Here is a 17,545-nt window from a genome sequence, read left to right on the forward strand (position 1 = left end):
ATGAAAAGCCACTAATATGTGGCACATGAGATGAACAAGGGAGGATCAAAAGATCTCTTCGATTTCCCTAAGCAATCCCTATGTCAAACATCAATCATAGAAAAGTCAACCGAAAAGTCAAGTCAACTTAAAAAAATGTCGAATAAATAGTAAATTAATCACAAAAATTATGAAAAATTAAATTGACTTAGGTGGGGTCAGGACATCATCATCCCCCAAAAAGATTTTAAAAATAATGAAAATTGGTGTATAAATTAATTGAAATAAAATAGAAGTCAAATGAAAAGTCAACCAAGCAACTAGGTCAAAAATAAATCCAAAATAAATTGAAAATGGGAGATAAAATTGCAATAAAAGGTCAGGTTGACCATGAGACATTGGTCAATCCTCATCCCAAAAATCAGAATCTAAAAATAATTTTTAGTTATAAAAATAAAATAAATGAAAAAAAGTGTGTTAAAATGGCCTATTTGAAACAAATAATTGAAATAAAATATTAGAATTAAATAAAAACGAAAATAAAAATTAAAATAAATTAAATAAGACAATAAAGAATATAAAAATTATTTTTTGGTATTTTTATAAACGAAATAAATAATTTACATTAATTAAAACAAAACAGAAAAAATAAAGTAAGAATAAAAAGGAGAGAAAGAAAATAAATGAAATATGGTAGTGGGCTTAGCGCAGGGGTGCTGGAAGCAGATGGGGCGCTAAGCCCAGCCCAGGCGGAATAACATAGTAATAAAATGTACATTAAATTAAACCATGTAGCAACAATATCAATGGGACAACATTCATTTAAAACCACAAAATGACAAAACAGATCGGAGCGACAGGATTGGCAGGAGGTGCGACATCCAGTGGCCACGAGAGCGCCACACATCCAGCTTTCCATGCAACGTGAATGAAGATAAAAACAACAACATGCAGCTGGTATTTTTCGCAAAAAACGCAGGCCATCTTCCTCAACTTCCACACGACATAACTCATGCTATGGTTCACGAAATGGCGAGATGTAAAAAGAAAACTTCTAGTACTAAGTGAGTAGAACACAATGGTGTTTTATTTTATGCAAAATAGTGACTTTATCATAGAGAAATATGGACAGCAAGGGAGGCTTTTCAACAAGTAGTGCATAGCATTAACATAAAAAAAGCATGAAGAAAAAAAAGAGAGCATGGCATAATGGAGAAATACATAAAGTTTGGATAAATATCATGAAATAAACATGGGAAGTATGATGAACAAGCAAAGCATTCATGGCCATGGGAGGTTGGAATAAAATGATTACCTAGTGGAGAAAGTCCCCTGCTTCTTGTTGGAATGAGTGGAATGGAAAAGGAAGATGCTTCAATGGTGTTGCAAACTTGAAGAATGGAAAATGAAAGTGAGAAAAAAAACTTTGCCTTTGCCTTGCTCTTGCTTAGGTTGAAAATGTAGCAGCCTCCTCTTCTGATTAGGGTTTTAGGAGTTTATATATGTAGGGTTTCAAGTGTGTGGATGGGCTTAGGTGTTAGTTTTGAGTCATGGACAAAGTGTGCAAGAATGGGGTGTGAAAATGAAATGGTTAAAAGTGGCAAAACTTAAGTGAATGAACCAAAAGCAAATGGTAAAATGAGGTAAAAGATGTGTTGGTCGTTTTTGGGGTTTTTGGTTGGTTTTCTTGTGCAGCACAAAAATGGCCCAACTGGGTGACTTTAAGACCTTGTATCTTGATGAATACATGTCCAAATGGCAAGGCAATGCATACAGTAGAAAGAGGGTATGGAACTTAACATTTTTCATGTTGAACACATCTTGAAATGGTGAGTGGAAAGAGGTGAAAAATGGCCATAAAGTTCTGGTCTCATGGCTGCAAAATGGTTGGCCCAGTTTGGCCTAAATGCTGTCAAAAAATTCAGCCTATGATACCAACTTTAGATAAGTGTATCTTCCAAACCAATGATCCAAATGGGGTGGAAATGCAAACAGTAGAAAGAGGAAATTAAACTTAACATCTTTCATGTTGAATACAAGTTAAAATGATGAGTGGAAAGAGGTGAAAAATGGCCATAAAGTTCAGGTCTCATGGCTGCAAAATGGTTGGGCCAGTTTGGCCAAAATGCTGTCAAAAAATTCAGCCTATGATACCAACTTTAGATGAGTGTATCTTCCAAACCAATGATCCAAACGGGGTGGTTCCAAAAAGGTGTGAAAGAGGACATGACAAAGTACAACTGTCATGAAGAAAGTGTTTCCCAAAGATGCCTTGAAGTGCAAGAAATCTGGCACATAAGTCTTGACAAATTTTGCAAAGTCCTACTTTGACCAAGCATAACTTTCTCAATTTTAATCCAAATGAAGCAAACTTTATATCTCTAGAAAGCTTGGAACAAGAGGAACAACTTTCATGTTGGAGAAATGTTCAAATGGAGCTTGAATCTTGATGGAATATAGGCTTAAACTGGGTGCAAAAAACCATAAAACTTGCCTTAAATGGAAAGTCAACTATTTCCAAATTTGGTAACTTTCCCAACTCTTGATTAAATGATGAATCCATGATCAAACCTTGATCAAATTTCACATGTAGACTTACTTAGGCATGAATTTTGAGATTCCACTTTCAAAATGTCGGGAGTTGACTTTTCTGGCCCCAAAATTGAGTTTTCCCAAACTGTTTAATTTCCGATTCCATTGATCAATTGAAGCACCTCTGGCTCAAATAAAGAGCTGATTTTCTGCATGTAGATCCTTGTGGACATGTGGAGGGCCATGGAAATGAGTTTCACTCAAGGAATCAGAAATAAACCGATTTTATACCAAACCCTAGTTTTAGGGCAAAAATGACTAGGATCTAATTGCACTGATTGCCAATGGATCTTTCTGTGATAATTGTGGATCTTCTTAGGCCAAGATGCCTCTATAATCATGACATGAATGAACCCTTCTACTTCTAACCAAACCTTTCCTATTGCAGATGGCCCTGAAACCCTGATTTCTGATTAACTCCATATGTACACTCTGAGAGTTCTGAATCTTCCACTGATGAATTGAGGAACATAATAAGACATATGGAACTCCTTGAGACCCTTGAGACTTATATAATTGGAGAATGAAATCCAACTCTCAAACTTGCTTTGTGTGGGCTCCTTCTGGTTAAGAAGTGGTCAATCAAACCCTGATTTCCCAAGTCACTAATGCAATATGCAATGAGTACGACCTAGTATGATGCTAATGCAATGTGAAACAAAACCCCATGCTTTCCATGAAAAATGAAGGGTAAATTTTGGGGTATTACAGGCGTCACATCGACGTTTTCAAAAACTAAAAGCTTTCAAAAACCAAACATCATTTATCATCAATACACAACACACCTGGTCATTTAAAAATAACACATTTCCATTATCATGAATACTCAAGCATATGCGTTCGCAGCGGAAAATAATGAATACTCATGCATTTCATAAAATGATCCATGTCCCATACCATGATCATCTCTCAATAATCTCTCCAATTAAACATGTTCACAAGTAATAACATAATACGTATCCAAATGCGATATGAGTTCAATACTACTAATCTACCTAGTGTTACATGACCGGAGAATTGACTCACTACTTAGTCTCTAAACGAAGTACCGCAGCTCTCCAGCTAACCTCGAGTGAGCTACCGTCCACTTACTTCAACGATACTACTCCTGAGTATCTGCGCGATACCCATGTAAAGGTAACATTCAAACAGAAAGGGTGAGAATTCAAATCATTATGAAGAAGTACAATCAAGCACAATGATTAAATCCATAATTGAAGGAATTCATCACACTTCATATAACCATGTAAATAATATTCATCAACATCTATTTCACATGTTTTAAACATCCATCAAAACTCAAGAAGCATAATATTCAAATCCAATATTATATTCCCAAATATACACATAACTACAATTATCACATAATCACATATTCAGTCAAGTTATGTACCCAAACATCACCAAATTCAATTACCATATCTCATACACACATCACAATCACACCAATGCAAACATTCAATTATCACCTAACTCTAATGTGACTTAATGCATGACATGTGACTCTATGCATGTGGTACTGTAACACCTCAAAATTTGCCCTCCCTCTTCTTGGGACTAGTTTGACACATTGCATTTCATGTTTTAGGACATTAGGCATTTTCATTTTGCATATCATCTGAAAATAAGAAAGTCATCCTCCAGAGTCTTTATAAAAGATGGAAAAGTTACAAGATTCAAGCCTGAGGGTCTCTCTGATGAATGATCAACCATCTGAGGGTTTATGCTTCAGTTAGGGTTTCCTGATCTTTCAAAGGCCTTGAGCATTATCTTGTCTGCAATTATATATTACCATCATCATGGTTCTATCATCATCAGGGATTTCATTGTGCATCCTCAAGTTCCTTTGGATTAGGGTTTTGACCTATGGTCAACCATAATCAATGCCATTCTTTCAACCAGGGTTTCTCAAGGAGATGAGGTATTTTTATGGGATGAAGATCACATGATTGCTATATTGGGCTTATATGAGCTAGGGTTTCATTTCTGAGCCATTTCCCCAAGTGGTGGAGGTTCAAGCTGATCAAGGCATGTCAAGGTCATCTGAGGACCACAAAAAGTCAATTGTGCAAGAACTGAGGGCTATGAGGTGGGGAGATGGATTTAAACACCTCAATCATGTTCAAAAGAGGTTCATTTGTCATTTCAAACATTTATCTTGAAGATTTTGAAGTCATGGCAAAGTTTCCAAAAATGGAAAGTGACCTGTAATTGAAAGTTTCCAAAAATGGCAAGTTTCTGGTCCATATTCAACTTGACTTTCCAACATCAAAGAAGCTTCAAATGGATATTTTGTGAACATGAAAGTTGAAGATATTTCTCTTCCTTTTTCAAAAAGTCCTATTTCATGATCATCTGATGATTGGTTGAGAAGTTATGGCCAAATGATCACAAAGTGTACATGGAAGTTCAAAGTGGCATAACTTTTGATTCAAAACTCAAATTGGTCCACTCTTTTTGCAAAATGCTCCTCATGACCAATATTTCTCAAATTGAGCCTTGCCTTGCATGAAAGAAGCTCACATGACCATTGGTTCATACATGTGCATTTTGGAGGGAATTTTGATAATTCAAATTTGGTTGATCATACAAGCAAAAGACCACTTCCATGATGATTATTGAATGATTTTAGGTGAATACAAGGCTCAGCATGGCACTGTTCACGTGTGGACTGGTCATGCTACCTCACACTTGAAAATTTGCATTACACCTCATATTTCCCTAATCATGTTTAGCCTTTGCAAATTGAGATTAGCACAGTCATTAACACATGATATAAAAGCCTAATCATAACTGTTTTTGCTCATAACAGAAAAATTCAGATCTGAAAATTCCATTTCCCTCCAAAATTCTCTCACTTTGATTTTCATTTTTCTTCACACAAACACCTAATATTTTCTGAGATTCTTGATCCTCATGGAATTCTGAGCAGGAATCAACCATTATATGTTGGAATTGAGCAAGAATTGGAGTAGTTCAAGCACATCTTCATGGACATGGAATTCTGAAATTGAGCAAGATCTAAGAGGATTCCAGTGTTGCTCCTTATTCAAAGCTTCGAAGCAAGCATAGAGGAGAAGATCTGGAAGTTCTGGAAGCTTGAACACACAATTTTTGATCACTGCACTTCAAGTAGGTGAAAAATTCGTCATCTCTTTTCTTCATTTTCTTGCGATGATTAGGTAGATCCTGTTGTGCTGATGATGCTGATATAATTAGATTTTGAAATGGATGGATATTGATAAAGATATGTTGATTTAAAGTTTGGTTGTTGAAAATGTTTTCGTTCGATCCATAAAATCCATAAGGTTTCAGGCTTAATGAACATGATATTCGTGATCTACATTGAAAGATCTTTCCAACCATATGCATTTCGTTAAATTCTGGAAAAGTGTTAATGAGCTCCGCCGTGTACACGGCCGGAGAAGACGGTGGAAACCACTGTCCGCCACCGTTTGGTTTTGATCCTAGGGTTTCAGAGCAAAACGTTGCGTTTTGATGGAAGCGCGCCTTGGACCGTCCTTGCACGGGTTCGAATCTTGGCGTATGCATTTTGTGATTTTAATTGATTTCTCTTTGAGCCCTAGCACCTGCGTTCGATCCTTCGCCATTGCATTTTCTGAATTTTATTTTTGAACGTTCTCATTTACCATAAGCGCATGGGTTCGATTCCTGGCATATGCTCCTTCTGATTTTAATTCAAACTTTGCTTTCCCTCCATTGCCATGCATATTTCTTTTTATTTCATTCAATTTTCAAAAATCATAAAAAATAGTAGGATAATCCAATTTGATCCTAATTTTTTCCACATGCTTGTGTTAATGACTAGTATTTTTTAGCATTAATTTCATGAATTGTTTGATTCTGGCTTTTTCATTGTGAATTGTTGATTGCATCATGTGCCAAATTGACATGGTACATTCATTTGTTTGTGAAATGCTCATGTTTACTCCAATTGACTTGAAATTTGGCATGCTTGATCTTAACATGTGATTTGATTTTCTGGCTTTGATTTGAAATTTTTATCATATGCCATCATTGTTTTGGACATATGAACATGTAGTGTGACAATTTGTGTCACAATTTTTATGTTGCATTTGTGAATTTTAATTCATGTACCATTGAAGCTCTTATGAATTCAATTTTTTGCATGATGTTTGCTCATAACATGAAGTGCTTGTATAAAAATTTTCATAGCCATTGGATGCTTTTCTGTTTTAATTTGGATGTTATAATTTGATTGTCCATTTGGTGCTCATTTGTTGGTCTTTGTTTTACATTGATCATTTGAAGCATTTGCCTTATGAATTGGTCTTGGTCCTTTTGAGGACTCTTTCTTGTTTGATTGAATGTGCTTCATGTGAAAGACCAAGTTCTGTTTTTGTCATTTGACTTGCTTTTGAACCTAGTCTTTGAACTAGTGATTTGTATGCATACTAATTGTGCTTTGTGTTTCAGGTTTGAGCATTTGGCACTAATGGTTGGTTTGGTCACTATTTGAGATGCAAGTTGCTTTGATTACTAACTCTTATTGTGTTGTAGGTCCATTGATATGATGAACTCACTTGAGTGCTTGCACTTGTGACTTGCATTGTGTAGATATTGAAAAGTTCCACTGTTGTTTGTTGGTTTTCTAAATACAATATTAACTATTTGGCTTTTTGTACAGGTACATTAGTCGCTAGCTTTGCTTTTGCTTAAGCTTTGGAGTCTGGTTGATACACCACTGAGGTAGTTTAGCCTTCTCACTCCATGTAGTCTGGAAGTCCTGTCACTTTTTTGGCAGGCATTTGGCTGAAGTCCTCCTTATGAGGCTCTAATTGTGATTGTTTATATTTGTGCCAAAGACCTCCAAGTGAGGCATGTTACTTGATAAGTCCTCCTAAGTGAAGAGGCAATTGACAGATAGAAGGGATTAGCAATCAATCCCCTGTTATTCAGTGAGTCGTTCATTATGCTCGCACTACGTGTCGATGCTCTTGAACAGTGTACCCAAGATCCTTGTATAGAGTCAGTCAAGTGGAATAGGGTCCCTCTTTCTGGACCCCCACGCTTTCTTTGATTTGAGCTCACCCAGGCGAGGGTTAAGAGCATGAGGTCTAACCCTCATTACCACCTTTCATCAGCTTCACCCTAACTCTCAATGTTAGTGGTTAAGAGCTTCAGCATACCCCTACAGTTTTGGCTTGTTTGTCGAGTTTGATATGACCCCTCTTGACTAAAGCCCAACCATTTGTCTGAGCCTCTTGTTTGTATATAGAGTGTGATACTTGTTCGATTGTGTTGGTGTTTATTTACTGTTTGAACTGACTTGCTTCCTGTGTGAGTTAGGTTCTGATTAGAGACCTCAACTTAGGGATTTGCTTGCATGACAACTTTTAGGCTCGAGTCTTAGTCTCCCTATTAGTTTGTTTGCTTCCCTGGTCTCTGGTTAGGAGAGTGTTTCTCCCCTGTTAAGGGGAACTACGTCGCCCTGATTATCATACCAGATGAGATACGTAGGCAGGAGATCGAACGAGATCTCTCCGGGCAACCTTTTTCTTTTTTGAGTCTGTGTGTGACAACTTTTAGGCTCGAGTTCCAGACTCCCTATTAGTTTGTTGTTTCCCCAACCTTTTTGTTTCTTTTGACGTCTCAGCGTCTCTTTTTGATTGCATGACAACTATTAGGCTCGAGTCAGTCTCCCTATTAGTTTGTTGTCTCCTTTCCCCTGTTAAGGGGAACTACGTCGCCCTGATTCTCATACCAGATGAGATACGTAGGTAGAAGATCGAGCGAGATCTCTCCGGGCACCCTTTTTTTTTTTGTGTGCAACCTCTTTTGTTCCTTTTGACGTCTCAGCGTCTCTTTGTGTTTGTGTGACAACTATTAGGCTCGAGTTCCAGACTCCCTGTTAGTTTGTCAATCTGATAACCTTTTGCTTTGGTGTTCGCTGGTTAGCGTGTGCTATTTGTTTGGGGTCGGATGTAAGTCCATGTATTGGCATTCTGTTTCCTTTTATTTGTGTTGTTTGTTTAGAGTCGGATATAAGTCCATGTATTGGCATTCTGTTTCCTGTTGTGTGTTTCTTTTGACGTCTCAGCGTCTCTTTTCGGTGTTTTATTTCGGCGTGCGTTAGCCGAGCTACGACTGCTCTGATTCTTCCTCTGGATAGAGAAGATACGTAGGCATAGGATGCGATATCCTATCGAGCATGTCTCCCATTTCCCCGAACTAAGTTGACTCTGATGTTTGTTTCTGACAAACTACGTAGGCCCAGGATGCGACATCCTGCCGAGTCCACTTCCTCCATCTTCTTTCACCTGTTTATTATTCCAGTGTGTGTGCATTCTCTTTGAGCAGTTATTAGCAACCTTTTCCTATTCTTTTGAGCGTGGATCCCGTCGAGTACAGCGGACGTGAGGGGTGCTAATACCTTCCCCTTGCGTAACCGACTCCCGTGCCTTGTAATCTCTGGTCGTAAGACCGTTCCTTTCTCTTTCTTAGGTTAATCCTGCGCTTCCTTTCCGTCATAGGATGAATAGCGTCGGTGGCGGCTCTGTAAACATGTTATTTTTCCGCCGGTTGTTTTTGGCGTTGCGACAGGTACCATCTACTACCACGCCTATTTCCAATTAAGGATCAACGTGTGCAACATCTACCACGCCTATTTCCACTTAAGGATCAACGTGTGCAACATCTACCACGCCTATTTCCAATTAAGGATCAACGTGTGCAACATCTACCACGCCTATTTCCAATTAAGGATCAACGTGTGCTACGTCTATTTCCAATTAAGGATCACCGTCTATGTGAACCCACAATTTCACCGCTTCCACAATGAAGCCGACCATGCCATGAATGAATGTACAAATACCAACACATATGCAATTAAGATCATCTCTACCATCTTAACATTCCACATATCACCATAATTCAACTCTATGAATTATCCACCAATGGTACATATACACATTCATACAATATATCATTCACAAATCCACCAATGACACATATACACATTCATAACAAATACACCATTCACATAATATGTAATTAACCAATTCATGTTACCACATGAATAATATCAACAAATAACAACAACTCATCAACATCTTAACATCATCGACATAACAACATAATTATCACGCAATCATATTACAACAATGCAATGATTCATCCATCAAACGTATAACCCAATATATTTAACAATACAGTAGACATGTGAATATTATTTAAATATATTAACAATCAATACCATGTTTTAGGTATGACCATTAGCTTTCTAACGCTTCAAACGCCACCAAAATCGGAGTTACGAGTTAAAAGTTATGATCGAAACCTTGCACGAAGGCATTACTAAAAGTTGTTGTGTATTAAATTTTCCAACATAATTTTCATCTTCTTCAACCCCCAGAACATCCATGAAATAATCTCCAAAATTATTTTATTTGTGAAACAAAGTTATAGCCCTCTGTTTCAGCTACCCAATGCTTTGAACGGCACTCAATTTGGACTTACGGATCAAAAGTTATGACCAAAACGACTTCCACAATAAAACATAAAAACAGGCCGCGAGTGTGACGGACAGCATGCAGAATTTTCCGCGGTTTTCATCGTTGGAGGACTTCCGGACCTCCGATTTCGATTCCGTAAAAAGACAAACGTTCAGAAAATTATAACTCACACAATACTCCAAATATATAACGTTAATTTGCAGTTTTAACACAATCAAGCATAATCACCAAAACCTAACAATCCTAAAATCATGCAAATTAGGGATTTTAACCTAAACATACATCTACCCATTGACCCAATCATACTAACCCATAATAATAAGGATTCCCCCCTTACCTCTTCAATTTCCTAGAAACCCTAGCTCTCCTCTTTACTTTTCCTCTCCTCTTTCTCTATTGCCTTCAAATGATCAATGAATCCTAATTCTCACTCTCCTCCCCTTTATTTATAGTATTCTATTTGGGCTCATATCATGATACTCCTCATTTAATTAATAGGCCCAATAAGACCTAATATTTAAATATCTCTATTTAATTCCAATAAATTAAATCAACTCAATATACCCACCAAGTTAATTAATTCCTTTATTCATTATATCTCCTATCAACTATATAATTAATTAACACACCAAATTAATTAATATAATCGTTTATTATACTACCGAACAACCAATTAATTAATTGACACTTCATATAAATAAAATAAAATAAATACTAAAATTGGGTTGTTACAGGAAGAAGTATGCTTATGTAGTGGTGGATGACTTCTCCAGATACACCTGGGTCAATTTTATAAGAGAAAAATCTGATGTATTTGAAATCTTCAAAGATCTTTGTCTAAGACTTCAAAGAGAAAAGGAAAGTCAAGTTATTAAAATCAGAAGTGATCATGGGAAGGAATTTGAAAACAACAAATTTGTTGAATTCTGTGCATCAGAAGGAATTAGTCATGAGTTCTCATCTCCCATTACTCCCCAGCAAAATAGTGTGGTAGAAAGGAAAAATAGAACTCTCCAAGAATCAGCCAGAGCTATGATTTATGCCAAGAAATTTCCCTACCACTTCTGGGCTGAAGCTATGAACACAGCCTGCTATGTCCACAACAGAGTAACCTTGAAGAAAGGGACTCCTACTACCTTATATGAAGTCTGGAAAGGGAGAAGACCTACAGTCAAATACTTCCATGTGTTTGGTAGTAAATGTTATATCTTGACTGATCGTGAGCAAAGAAGGAAGATGGACCCCAAAAGTGATGAAGGAATATTTCTGGACTACTCAACAAACAGCAGAGCATATAGAGTCTTTAATTCCAGAACAAAAGTATTGATGGAATCTATCAATGTTGTGGTTGATGATCAACAGACTGATGTCACAGACGATGTTGAAACATCTCTAAATGATGCCCCAGCTGAGTTACCAGACAAAAATAATGAGAGTGAACCTCCTCAAGCTGAACCTGAAGCTGAAAAAATCAACAAGGGATCCTCCATCAGAGTTCAGAAGGATCATCCCAAAGATCTCATTATAGGAGACCCAAATAAATGGGTCACAACTAGATCAAGGGAAGTGATCTCACATGGATGTTTTGTGTCCAAGATTGAGCCTAGGAATGTTAAGGAAGCCTTGACTGATGAGTTCTGAATCAATGCCATTCAGGAAGAGTTAGTCCAATTCAAGAGGAATGATGTACGGGAATTGGTTCGAAGACCTGAAGGAATAAATGTCATAGTAACAAAGTGGGTGTATAAGAATAAATCTGATGAACAAGGGGTGGTTACTAAAAATAAGGCAAGATTAGTAGCTTTATTTTGATGAAACGTTTTCCCCTGTAGCTCGCCTTGAGTACATTAGACTATTGCTTGGAGTGGCATGTATTCTGAAGTTCAAACTGTTCTAAATGGATGTAAAAAGTGCCTTCTTGAATGGCTATTTAAATGAGGAAGTATATGTTGAACAACCTAAAGGATTCACATATCCAAATCTTCCAAAGCATGTGTACAAGTTGAGGAAAGCCCTCTATGGTTTGAAACAAGCTCCTAGGGCTTGGTATGAGAGACTCACAATGTTCCTCACTAACAATGGATACAGGAAGGGAGGTATTGACAAGACCCTATTTGTTAAGAATGAAGGAGGAAAACTCATGGAGGCTCAAATATATGTAGATGATGTTGTGTTTGGTGGGATGTCAGATCAGATGGTCAAACATTTTGTTAAACAAATGCAGTCTGAATTTGAGATGAGCCTTGTTGGAGAGCTGACCTATTTCCTTGGGCTACAAGTCAAGCGTATGGAAGATTCTATCTTTCTATCTCAAAGAAAATATGCCAAAAGCATTGTTAAGAAGTTTGGCATGGAGAATGCAAGTCATAAAAGGAAACCTGCTCCTACACATCTGAAAATGGTGTTAGTGTAGATCAAAGTTTATACAGAAGCATGATAGGAAGTCTGTTATATCTCACAGCAAGCAGACCTGACACTGCATTTGCTGTAGGTGTTTGTGCTAGATATCAAGCTGAACCAAAAGTCAGTCACATAAACCAAGTGAAGAGGATACTGAAATATGTCAATGGCACCAGTGACTATGGGATGTTGTATACTAATGGTTCTGGATCTATGCTGGCTCGATATTGTGATGTTGACTGGGCTAGAAGTGCTGATGATAGGAAAAGCACATCAGGAGGATGTTTCTTCTTAGGGAACAACTTAATTTCATGGTTTAGTAAGAAACAAAATTGTGTGTCCCTATCCACTACTGAAGCTGAATACATAGCAGTTTGGAGTAGTTGTTCTCAACTGGTTTGGATGAAACAAATGTTGACAGAATACAATGTCACAAAGATGTCATGACATTATATTGTGACAACCTGAGTGCTATAAATATTTCCAAGAATCCTATTCAGCACAGTAGGACAAAGTACATTGATATTCGCCACCACTTTATTAGAGAACTAGTGGAAGAGAAAATCATAGCCCTAGAGCATGTTATTACTGAAATGCAATTAGCTGACATATTTACAAAGGCTTTGGATGCTAATCAATTTGAATGTTTAAGAGGGAAATTAGGGATTTGTATCCATGACAATTTATAGCAATTAATTTGGAGTGGAAAAGGTAATAAAAATATTGTCTGCCCACTTAAAAGAAAGTGCCCCATTTATGGTAAAACATTACCTAGTATTGGAACTACCATCTATAGCATTTTCACACGCAACCTCAACTCAACCACTTCCAACTTCATCAAACTTTATCGAACATCTCTGCTAGGGCAACAAAAATACTTTCAGAAGCTCAACAAGATGTCACAACATCCTTCATCTTCTGGTTCTAAACCTGCGCACAAAGCAATATAACCCTCCATGGATTTTCTGCATGAAGACATTTTGGAAGTGATTCCCTTATCAGTCATCCCAGGCGATGCCCCTGGTCTATCCTCCACTGCATGACATACTCAAGGTAACAGCTCTGATAACCCTACCTCTAAAGATGACATGCATCATACTGATCTTGTCATTATAAATTTGGTCACGAGGATCCTAAATGAAGGACACTCAGTCAAGGGAGTTTCGACTCCTGTAGATGCTTCTTAGAAGCATGACTCTGGTAAGAAGGTGATTGACTTGGAAGAAGAAAGCTCAAATGATGAAGATGACACCTTTCTTCATCACTTGAAGCCAAGCGTTGCAAAGAGAATGAAGACCAGGAAGGGTAGGTCTGTAGCTGAGATAATGACAGCCAGAACTAGTAAGAAGGCTACTACTGTAGGCCCCTCAAAGTCATGGAGTAAAGTAGAGGTCAAGAAGAGAAAGGTAAGAGAAAGTTTTGATTCAGAGGATGATGTTGAAGACGATGTCCCAGACATCTCTCCTATCAAAAGGTTTGCTGTTAGAAAATCTCTTGCTAAGGTTGCTGCTGTGCATTTGGATAACATTTCCTTCCATCTGGAAGATGGTGCAGCCAAGTGGAAATTTGTAATACAGAAGAGAGTTGCTGTGGAAAGAGAATTGGGGAAGGATGCTATTGAAGTTAAGGAAGTTATGGATTTGATCAAGTCTGCTGGTTTAATAAACAAATTAGTGGGTTACCCCAATGTTTTGATGATCTTGTTAAGGAGTTTGTGGTGAACATCCCTGAAGACATTGTTGACAAGAACAACAAAGATTTATGTAAGGTGTTTGTTAGAGGAAGGTGTGTAAGGTTCTCTCCTACTGTGATCAATACGATCCTAGGAAGAGGAACAAAAGGTGTTGTTGAATTAGAGGCCACAAACAATGAGGTTTGTAGGACAATAACTGCTGGACAGGTCAAGGAGTGGCCAAGCAAAAAGCATCTCTCTGCTGGCAAATTAATTGTGAAATATGCTATCTTGCATAAAATAGGGTTAACCAACTGGGTACCAACAAACCACATCTCTACAATCTCTAATGCTCTTGGAAGGATCATATTTGCTATTGGAACCAAGCTTAATTTTGATTATGGAAGATTCATGTTTGAACAAATTGTCAAGCATGCTTCCACAAATGCAATGAAGTTGCCAATTGCTTTTCCCTCAATAATTTGTGGGATAATCCTAAGCCAGCAACCTGGTATTTTGAGCACAAGTGATATCCCTAGTAGAAGAAAACCTCCATTGTCAGTTCATTAAAAGTTATTTGAAGGCAGTCATGTCAATGACATTGTCATGACATCTGCGATTAAGAAGCCAGCCTCTCAAGGTGGCATGATTGCTGAACTGAAAGAGACCTGTAAGGAATTGGAGACTGGGATAAGGGTGGCTAAAGCTAGGAAAGAAGCTTTAGAGGTTCTAAACAGTAGCTTGGAGCAAGGAGATACGGATAATGTTGGTGAAGCCAAGGAAACATATGTCCACACCTCAAGTGAGAGGTCTGAATCTCAAGATAAATCTAGTGGCAGTTCTGGGTCTAAAGCTGATGAAGATGCTACCTCCTCTGACTGAGTTGTGGTGAAGATGGTCCCTCTATTATAATGATGGGTTGTTCTGGATGCTTGGATGCCTTGATGTTTGATGTTTGATATTTTTTTGGCAGTCTTGTTTTGATGCCATGATGTAACTTTTGGGTTCTCTTTGTGATATCTCTGAATTTCTTTTTATCTCAGCTTTTATAGCTGTGTATAATTATGGTTCTGTAACACCTGACATTATGTTTTAACATTATATATGTTTTAACATTATATGTGACATTCTCTGTTGGACTAATTGACATTTATTTTGTCTAATTAGTCTCTTTGTTCTATTTTGACTAAAAAGGTGGAGAAGTTAATATGGAAAGATGCAGTTAATATGTGGAAAGTTGCAGTTAATATGTGAATGACAGCTGATGTTGAACAAAATGATGTTTTGTGTTATACAGGTAATGTTGAAGGAGATGTCAGATGGGGTGATGGATGTTACAGATGTAGTTGAAGGAGATGTCTGTGTTGAACAGACTTAGCGGGAGAAGAAGCACAAATGTGTTTAGTGTGTGTTTACTAGTTGCTATTATAGCTAGTAAATGGGTGGTTTATTACTTCTGCTGTTGCTTAACTGCTGATACATTTTGTACTCTTGTGAACAAATAGACTGATATATGTTTTAGCCAAAATTTTCCCAAGGGGGAGTTTGTTGGTTCTTGTGTTGGCAGCAATTTTGGTAAAACCTAGAGTTTTCACAAGGTGTCACATGTGTTGTCTTGACATAAGATAACATGTACCTGCAGAATGTTTAAAATGTGATTATGCAGGATTTTACTGAGATGTCAGACCCGATGTCATGACATATGTATACAGAACATTCAGTCTGAATGTTATGTATTATGTGATTGCGTTTTTAATGCTAATCTGTGTATGATTGATGAGATGATTGAACACGCTATCAATCCGTAATTACAACTAGATTGACTTATTTTCCAAAGAGATATAATCAACTGTCATGAGAAGATATGAATGGAAAATAGTTTTAGGGTTTTATGATGTCCAAGCCCAGCCAATTGCTTCTATAAAAAGGACATGGAAAACCTGATTTGATACACAAGAAATAACGAACGAAATATTGAGAGAGAATAAGGGTTTAAGTCTTGTGTGGTCGTGTGAATTGTAAGCCATTCAATTCATCCACAGATGATTGAATTGGTCTGATTTTTAAGTTGTAACTTGTCCAATCTAAGCTTTGAAGCATGAGTGTGTGTTTACTTGATTGAAGCTTTTAAGTAAGATCAAGTATGTGTCTTTGAAGAGTGTCTTCTTTTCATTGTAATTCTTGTTTTATATCACTGCTGTGATTGAGGGGGAGTGAGTAGGATCTCATATCTAAGAGTTCTTAGGTAGAAGTCACACGGGTAGAGATTAGGTGAAAAGACTGTAACTTGAAGTTGTTTACTGAGAGTCTTTGAACTGATTCTGTTTAGTGGATTTCCTTCCTGGCTTGGTAGCCCCCAGACGTAGGTGAGTTTGCCCCGAACTGGGTTAACAATTGCTTGTGTCTCTTGCATTATTGTTCTTTATCTTTTATCCTGTTTGTATTGTTCAGATATTAGTGTCGTGACTTTACCTTCGACATCTCATATCTGATACTAGAATTTCAATGTGGTGAAAAGTGTAGGAGATAGGGTCTAGGGAGACCCAGTTTTGATCAGATGAACTCATCTGGCCAACCACCATCAACCAACTTGCTAACCTTCAATTCTCTTGACTTTCTAGGCTCATGGTAGATCATATATGCATATGATGATGAACTTTGAAGTTTCCCTTGAAAATTTTGATCAATTGGTGAGATAGCTTGTTGGAGAAGTTACTCAAGATACCCAGTCAAACTAGGGTTTCCAAGGCAAATCACCCTCAAACTCTTAAAGATAACTTGATCAATATGACATGTAGGAATCATTAGGACTCATATATGATAATTTGATACATTTTGAATCAATCCTTGGTTGTGTTTTTAGCCATGAGGGTGTCAAACCCTAGATGTGGACTTGATAGATCAATGAGGATCATGCCCTACCTACAAAAAGTTAGGCAAATACAAAGACATATTTTTGGTATTTTAGTTAGTAACATGATAATATACAAGTATGATACAATCACATGGTGCTTGGTGATCTCTCCCAAAACAAACCAAATGAAAGAGGGGTAAGGAGGATGCCAAGGTGTGATCCCAATGCATATGCAAATGATGAAATTGCATTAGGGATCTTAGGGTCAAAATTGGGGTCTTACAGCTGCCCCTATTTAAGGACATTCTAAATGAGGAGGTGAAGGTTAAAATATTTGGCTCGAATTAGTAGAATGGGCTTAAATAACAATATAGAAACAAATTTTGGTCCCTAAGAGACCTCATGATGCATATGATATGAATGTAAAAGTTAATTCTTTGTTGGGAAATATTGCCACAAAGGAAAAGAAATCAGAGAGACCGAAAATCCGCAGGAGCATAATGCATTCCGTAAGGAAAACTCACTAGGGAGACAAAGACTCTGGGGGAAAGA

Source organism: Lathyrus oleraceus, chromosome 6, assembly GCF_024323335.1.
Source record: "Lathyrus oleraceus cultivar Zhongwan6 chromosome 6, CAAS_Psat_ZW6_1.0, whole genome shotgun sequence".
Classification (NCBI taxonomy): Eukaryota; Viridiplantae; Streptophyta; class Magnoliopsida; order Fabales; family Fabaceae; genus Lathyrus; species Lathyrus oleraceus.